At 41.8% G+C, this 8,562-nt stretch overlaps 1 long non-coding RNA gene across 1 annotated transcript in view; it reads right to left on the reverse strand.

The window, feature by feature from the left end:
• LOC136577530 (uncharacterized) overlaps window positions 1-6,185 on the reverse strand; it is a 31,765-nt gene extending 25,580 nt beyond the window's left edge. The window contains exons 1-2 of the long non-coding RNA XR_010786503.1: window positions 6,135-6,185; window positions 603-756 (exon numbers count right to left, since the gene is read on the reverse strand). This is a non-coding gene — a long non-coding RNA (uncharacterized lncRNA). The remainder of the gene's footprint in view (window positions 1-602; window positions 757-6,134) is intronic.
• Window positions 6,186-8,562: the final 2,377 nt, after the last annotated feature.

An 8,562-nucleotide genomic window follows, 5' to 3' on the forward strand; every position in this document is an offset into this window, starting at 1 on the left:
TGATATAAACGCAGGGAAAAGCAATGCCTGCCATCTCAATTACAGCAGGAGAGTAAATGGACCTTGTAAGGAAGTAGTGATTTCTCCTCTGAATTGTAATCTGATTACTCTGTGAATGGCTCATAGTCCATCCTGCTCACTTAATTGATACAGCACCTGCTCCACTCATTGTTTCCTATGTCCACCTGCATAATATCTAAAAAAGGTCATCGGTAATCTTTCTGCCGTGTTAATGTAACAACGTGTTAAACAATCTGCTTGTGTAATAAACCAGTCAACGTATTACCTAACAGAGCGATAGTATATCAATGCAAATGTACTATAGGAATAATATTATCTAGCCCAGTCTATGAGCATTTGAAGTCAATGAAGCCTGTATAATAAAGGCAAATATCTGCAAAAAGCCTTAACTGCTTCAAAATTGTACAATCCCATTGTAAAATGATTACTCTTATACTGCTAAAAGATGAAAGTTTTCAGGCTGTAGAATTCAGATTCCGTGTTGTATTAACATTGACTAACAATATTTCAGATACTGCCAACAGCTTCTATGATATCCATTATATTCACTTTTTTATTAACAGGACATGATTAATACATACCGGATATGAGCAACATTTAGACATTGTTCTTTGATCTCTTTGATGGGCGGTGTTCACATTTCCTGATCCGACTTTCCAAATCCCCCCAGAGATGTTCTGTAAGATTCAGGTCATGACTCTGTGCAGACCAGTCCAATCATGGAACACCCATATCCTCAAAAAACATGAAACAGTATTAGATTTGTGACAAGGTACGTTGTCTTGTTGGACGTATTGCTTACTATTCCCAGGGTATTGCCACATTGTTGGCAGCATATTATAGTCTAGAATGCCAAGGTGCACCTCAGTTTTCATGGATCTTCATGGATCACTACAACCAATGGATTCAGACCATGCCACGTAACACATCCCCAGACCATAACAGAACTGTTGGGACAACACACTCAGCCAAAAGGTGCTCCCCAGTCTCCTCCACACTCGGGTACGTCCATCTGATTTGAAGATGCAATAGCATGATTCGTCACTCTATAAAATGTTCTTCCATTGCTCAACTGTCCAAGGACGTCGCTTCTTGCACCATTGTAGATGAGCAATGCATTGTGTTTCATGATGGACAGCTTGTGTGCAGCAGCATAACCCGTATATCCAATCAAGTACAGCTCCTGTCACAGACAATGGTTGACATCTCCAATGGATTGCATCTTATAAAGAACAGTTTAGGACATGTAATATGCTAATAGGACACACCATCCATTCTAGTGATAGTTGTGTCCAAATACTTTTGGTAGGATAGTGTATTTAAGGAAATGTCATGATGCTTAGAGCTTAAAAGTACTTTAAAGCTCTTTATAATACACCCAAGACCTTTGTTCAACGTAATGGGTTATCCTCCGATCCTTTCCCTATCACTCAGGGCACACAACAGGACTGCCTCTTTTCATCCTTACTCTTCATCCAAGCCTTTGAGCTTCTAGCAATTTATAGTCACTAGGACCCTAACATCCAGGGAACAGAAATAGCCGCAATAGTCCACAAATTATGTCTGTTTACTAATGACATCCTGCTAGCTTAAAGATCTTCATTTACCACTTTATCCAACCTCCTGTAGACCCTTTTGGGTCAATTTTTACCTAATGGTCATTAAACCAGAGCATGGAATATCTGCTTATCCCCCACAGAGGTTACTTTTAAAAAAAAAAAACAGCCTTTCCCTTCCAGTGGGTGTCAAGGCAGCTTGACTATCTGGGAATTTATTTCACTAATGATGTATATACTCTGTTAGGCCAATTATACCCCTATGTTGAGGCACCTCAGAACAAATAACATATTTCTTGGCTTGGGTGGGTACATGCAGTGAAAATCAAGCTCTTGTTATTTCTCTTCCACATGCTTCCAGTATTGGCCATACGTCAGTACGTCCAGATATTCCAGATGCTCTATCAGTATAGTGTTGGAGAGGTGGTCCCCAGAGTCAATAGTACCACCCTGTATCAGCAAAAAATGAACCAGGGGTTCTACTATGCCAGTAAAGAAACCCCCTTGTGGCACATGGCTTACAAGGGGACCCTCGGAATGCAATCCTCTCCGGGTAATCATTCTTTACTAATGAAATTATAGGCCGTTCCCTGTGGATTTGGAAGTACTCTGCCAAACATCTCTCTGTTTGTCCCCATGGTATCTATACTGTATATGAAAATTTGCATATGAGTCCCTTCATATGTTTTATGCCTAATCCTCAGCAGGACATGCGCTAGTCTGAAGAAGCCCATAAATGTTATTTATTAGACCCCTTAGGCTGTATTTACACCGGCACCTTTCACATGCAAGTTCTGTCCGATTGTAAGATGGACAGAATTTGCACGTAAGAAGAACTCATTAGTTTCAATGTTTTTAATGAAAAGAGTTTGGGATCGTGTTAACCAGTAGAGCAAAATGTGAGTGTTCCCTGGAACAGAAACCAAAGCTTAAAAAACCAAGGGATCATATCTACAAGACTACTTGTTTTCTCTTATTGAGAACTAGCACATTTTTTTCAATGGGTTAATACACATGAGCAATTTTTCTCTCGAACGCGTAGTCCGAGTTGGAAAAATCGCCGCTTGTCCTATTTTTGTGTGATTTTTCTTCAACAATCGGTCAATATTTTCTCTAGGAGTGCTAAAAATATATATATCATAATCGCATGTTATACGAATTTCATGTTCATGTATTGAGTTTCTAATATGAATTACTATGGGCAGCCCCTGAAAAAAAAGAAATACAGAGCAAAGGAAAGTGTACAATAAAAACATTCATGGAAATGGCGAGTAAATCTGATGCAAAATACGCTGGGTTTTTTGCAAAAAGCATCGTGCATGCATGAAACTTTTATGTAAAATCGCAGGGAAACCAGTCAGATTTTCACTGACCTACATCACCCTCACCCTCAAACATGTGTAGTACAGATTTTTTTTCATAAACTCCAGCTTTTCCTGCAAAATCCGCGGCCCATCCACAATGTCAATTGCGGACAGGCCGCAGGTCAGAGGGCTTCCATTGTCTTTAATGAAAGTCATTTGTGCAGAATCCGCAGGAAAATGGAGCATGCTGCGATTTTTCATCCACAAGCAGAAACCGCAATTGGTTTCCGCTTGTGTGCATAAAGAATCTTTTTTGCATTGCATGCTATCGGCGGTATTTGCTGTGGAATCCGGAAGCGGTCGCCCGCTCTGGATACGGCAATTCAAATCTGCTCGTGTGCATTCACCCTTAGGGCTCAGTCACACGGGGGTTTTCTCATGTGATTGTGCGCAAAAGCTATTGAATGACAGCTGAGAGCTGCCTCTGATTGGTCACAGTGCTCATCCAATCAGAGGCAGCACTCATTCACCCATTCATGAATTCATAAATGGGTGAGTGAGAGCTGCCTCTGATTGGCTGAGGGCTGGGACCAATCAGAGGCAGCCCATTCAGCAGGCGGGGATTTTAAATCCCCGCCTGCTGAATACTACAAAAAGCAGTTCAGGAGAAGAGCAGGGTGGACGCAGCTGATCTCCGGCACCTGCAAAAAGGTGAGTATATATTTTTTTTTACCTTTTACACTTTTTTTGGATGCTTTTCGGGGAAGGGCTTATATTTGAAGCCCTTCCCTGAAAATTAATACAGCAATTGGCTGTATTGCCTGCTCCATTGAATTCAATGGGAGAACATCGTTCTCCTCTGCCACAGCTGTTACAGCTGTGGCAGAGGAGAAGGATCTTTAGTATATGTTCTCAATGGGGTCGGCGCTGCTGCCGCCGGCCCCATTGAGCGCATATACAAGAACACCGATTTGCGCAGAACGCAGTTACATGAGTTCTGTGAATCGTTGTGTCATATAATTTTCGGCACATCCGCATAAAAAAAGGGTATGTGACAGATCCCATTGCAAAGCATTGGGTATATATATATATACCCAATATAGATCGCAAGTGCATCTGTAAATCGGGCCAAAAAATGCCCGTGTGACTAAGTCCTCAAAGGGATAATGAGATCTGTTTTGTTGAGCCTTGCAGTGTAGCCCCTCATCATCTTACGTTCAACTTCCATTTTTTCCTTGTATAGGGTGCAGTTTATTAATGTTTTACTTTGAAGCAAGGTATAACTATACAGTAGCCTCCCTGTATGACATAGTAAGCGGGGTGAAAAGTGGTATGCAGATTTTAAAATGCTAATATACCTAGAAGTCTATAAGTTCACAAATGTGTTTATTTTCTAGATGTGTTCTAGCCTGATCTACAGTTCTGTCACACATGGCGCAGGAATGCTTACATCTAGGGTATTCACCAGTTACATTGCACTGGTCATCTTTTTTGCAAAATATAGTAATTTATCACGCATACTGACATTTATCGTCACAGCGCCATACTTATTTCTACAGACTGCGGTGCTTATCCAGTACTGGTTCTTTCCACATTCCTAAGGGGTTTAGGGTTAGTGACCCTTTAAAATGAATATTTTGAGCATGAAATGTGCCTATATAATGGAGCTGCTACTAACTTGGCAGCTACAGTGTCTTGGGTTAATCATTTCAGCTCTGTGTTTCTTGCCTGTGCCAGTAGAAGACATCGCCTCTAGATGTAATTCTTGGTGTGAATATCTGGCAATATTATGTAATTGAATTGCAAAAGCTGCCTCTGGAGGTGTAAAATGCATACAGTGCAGTGCTGTACCTATCTGTCTCCTACATAATGGGCCTGACAATGTCTCATTAGAAAATGTTTTAGAAAAAAAAAAAACAAGAAAGCTTGAACTATCTGTTGTTACTCTCCACGATTTATGGGATATAAACTCTCTTCTACGGAATTTTCCTTTGGTTCTGCTCCCGGTGGAATGGCTTTATTACATTATTTTAGAATAAATTATGTAAACTTCAAGCATGCTTTCAGTGCAATACCTGTATTACCATTCCAATTCTGGGGTACTTCGGCTGCCTCCATTATAGGCTTCAGATCGCACCACAGAACATATTACATAAAGAATATAAACAGCTTTCTGTTCAGCTGAGCCAAGCAATGGAGCATTATAGTGGTTATGAATTATTGGTCAATTGCTTTGTGCTAGAGCGAAGTTGGGGAAATGGAGAAGAAGGAATTATCTAGTGTCAAAGCATACTTTACTACAAGCATTCTCATGTTCATCTATTTTAGCTGTGCAAGATATATAATAAGTCACCTGGGTAGTCTTGGCTACTGTTTAGACATATCAATCGATTGATAAATTACGGATTGTATGCCTACGGTTGCAGATTGCATGTCTACTGTTGCAGATTGCATGCCTACTGTTGCAGATTGCATGCCTACTGTTGCAGATTGCATGCCTACTGTTGCAGATTGTATGTATACTGTTGCAGATTGTATGTCTACGCTTACACACTGCATGTCTACTGTTGCAGATTGCATGTCTACTGTTGCTGATTGTATGTCAATGCTTGCACACTATATGTCTACTGTTGCTGATTGTACGTTTACTGCTGCAGATTGTACGTTTACTGTTGCAGATTGCATGTCTACTGTTGCAGATTGCATGCCTACTGTTGCAGATTGCATGCCTACTGTTGCAGATTGCATGCCTACTGTTGCAGATTGCATGCCTACTGTTGCAGATTGCATGCCTACTGTTGCAGATTGCATGCCTATTGTTGCTTATTGTATGCCTACTGTTACTGATTGCATGCCTATTGTTGCTTATTGTATGCCTACTGTTACTGATTGCATGTCTACTGTTGCAGATTGCATGTCTACTGTTGCAGATTGCATGTCTACTGTTGCAGATTGCATGTCTACGCTTGCACACTGTATGTCTACTGTTGCAGATTGCATGTCTACTGTTGCTGATTGTATGTCTATGCTTGCACACTATATGTCTACTGTTGCAGATTGTACGTTTACTGTTGCAGATTGTACGTTTACTGTTGCAGATTGTATGTCTACTTAGGAACAGCTTTGTCAGCATAACAGCAATGATGAAACATGCTTAGTTAAAACTATAATGGTCAGTTTCAGACCCGGATACATAGAGCCCAGCAGGGGAATTAAAGGGGTTCTGACATGAAGAAAAAAAAATTGTACTCACCTTGTCTGGCCTGGCCCGATCGCCAGGCATGTCCCCTCCAGCCGGCATCATCTTCTGTGCCTTTAAAGCAGAGCAGGAGCGGTCAAAAAGACCGCTTCCTGGCTCTGCTCCGTCCGTCAGGCACTTCCGAGGTCAACGGACGGACCGCTCACAGCAAGCACGTCACAAGCAGTGCTTGCTGTGGGCGGCCCGTCCGTCCGGCTGAACTCCGGAGTGCTGCGCATGCGCAGTGGAGACGCAGCCCGTCCTGACTCCTGTCAGAGGGCACCTCTCTACTGCGCATGCGCGCGATCCCGGAGCGGCGCGGCTGCTGGAGGAAGAAGACTGCCTGCCGGGAGCTGACCCCCCCGATGTCAACAACAACAGAAGACAAGGTAAGTGTTATATTTTTATGCTTTAGCAGCCATTAAACCATGGGTTCCCTGGGTCCATTAGGCACACCAGGGGACAATGGCTGCTAAAGCATAAAAAAATTATTCATGTCAGAACCCCTTTAATTCTAAAAGGGCCCTCAGTCCATCTAAACAAAAAAAGGCAAGTTTAGTTTTGAATGAGCAATATTGAGTTATCGATACTCCCTGAAGCACCAATTCCCTTATATATTGCTCAGATATTTAATAAATAAGTAAACCCCACAAAATTGTCAAATAAGAACAATATATACGATACAGGCAAAATGTTAAAATGTAGGCATTGTATAGAATGTCTAACATGTTTGTGGCAAAGAATGAAATAACATCGATTCATTTTGATACTGTGTAATGAATCTTTGTATAGAAGGCCTAAACAATGTATAGAATGATAAAAATGGCACATCAAAGTATGAAATTATGAATATTTCACTCATCTCTTAGACATTCTATACAATGCCATAAGGCAAACTGGCAAAGTATAAATATTCCCACCAGCAGTGGACTGAGCCCCCACTTTCCCTGAGCACCTCTTTTTTTCCTCTGCATCAAAAATATGATTCCACCCTTTGCACCATAAACGCCCATCATCTTCTTCCAATGTCCCACAATCCAATCCTTCTCCTCCTCCAATGTGAACTACTACAGTCCCATAGTCAGTCACCACTGACAGAGCCAGCCCGGCCCTTGCTGTCTTGCTCCTCCACTAGACAGTCCAGACTTCAGGGGCCACAATGCCGGCAAGACTGTATACAGTCCGGCTCTCTGTTTTTTTCAACCAAGATTCTGCCGCTAGACGGTGTCAGATTGCGGGAACTCTTTCACTCCCCTCACTCAGTTGGGACCTGTTTCTCTTGTGGTGCTGTACCTGTTGTCGGGGCTTCCCAGCTGTAACCACTTTAAATGTCTCACTCAGTCACAAAGAGACAGAGGGAGGAGGACTTGGAGACACAAGCACTGCACCCCACTGGGTCAATACTGGTTTGCGTAGGCATTCTATACAATGCCTATTTTTCACATATTGCCTGTAACATATATAATATAAAAATGAAATGTTATTTCACACTTTGCTTAAAACATGTTAGTCATTCTATAAAATAACCAGAGTCGAGAGGGGTATTATCACTCCTTAAGGAGAGCACCTAGAAGGTGAGTGAGAAGACTTATAAGGCCATTCATGCTCCTCTGAGTAATATATGCAAAAAGGAAATTGGAACAATACCTCTGCAGCACGACCTATTGCAGATTGAAAGGGCTTAGTTTTCAATTCCCAATCATTCTTCTAAGACCTGTATAAAGGAGCAGACATTGATTTGCAGGAATACCGCCATCCAATAGGTGGCGCTGCAGAGGTATTGCTTCATCTTTTTCATTTGCATGTTTTTCCCAGAGGAGCATGAATGGCCTTGTAAGTCTCCTCACTCACCTTCTAGGTGCTCTCCTTAAGGAGTGATGATACCCCTCCCGACCCACGTCACAGGCCTCTCACTAGCCAGAATCCTACTGCACACTGATGAGGGGCAAACACCCCGAAACAGCTGTTTGTGTATGGATCCTGGCTTGGTTTTCAATCCCCAATCTTCGTTCTAAAGACCTGTATAAAGAGTCGGACATTGATTTGCAGGAATATTGCCATCCAATAGGTGGCGCTGCAAAGATATTGTTCCATCTTACTTATTTGCATAAAATAACTAGGCTTTCTATACAATGCCTACATTTCACACTTTGCCTGTAACATATACCCTGGTAACAGCTCTTATAAAGGATCTGCCTATGAACAGTGGACGAAGTGAATGGGGACGTATTCATCATGGTTTATTCACCTAACAGAGGCCATAGCAGGTCCTTTAGGTCTCCAAGGCCGTAATATCTTATTTGTGGTATGCAATAGCATAATAGACTGCTATTCCGTACAAAAGTATAACCGTAAAAAACACATACCGTAGAGTATACTTTTTTTTCAAATGTGGGCCTATCAGTGATATTGGAAATCATCCTAGCCTTCCATTGGAGGTATA

Source organism: Eleutherodactylus coqui, chromosome 8 (assembly GCF_035609145.1).
Source record: "Eleutherodactylus coqui strain aEleCoq1 chromosome 8, aEleCoq1.hap1, whole genome shotgun sequence".
Classification (NCBI taxonomy): domain Eukaryota; kingdom Metazoa; phylum Chordata; class Amphibia; order Anura; family Eleutherodactylidae; genus Eleutherodactylus; species Eleutherodactylus coqui.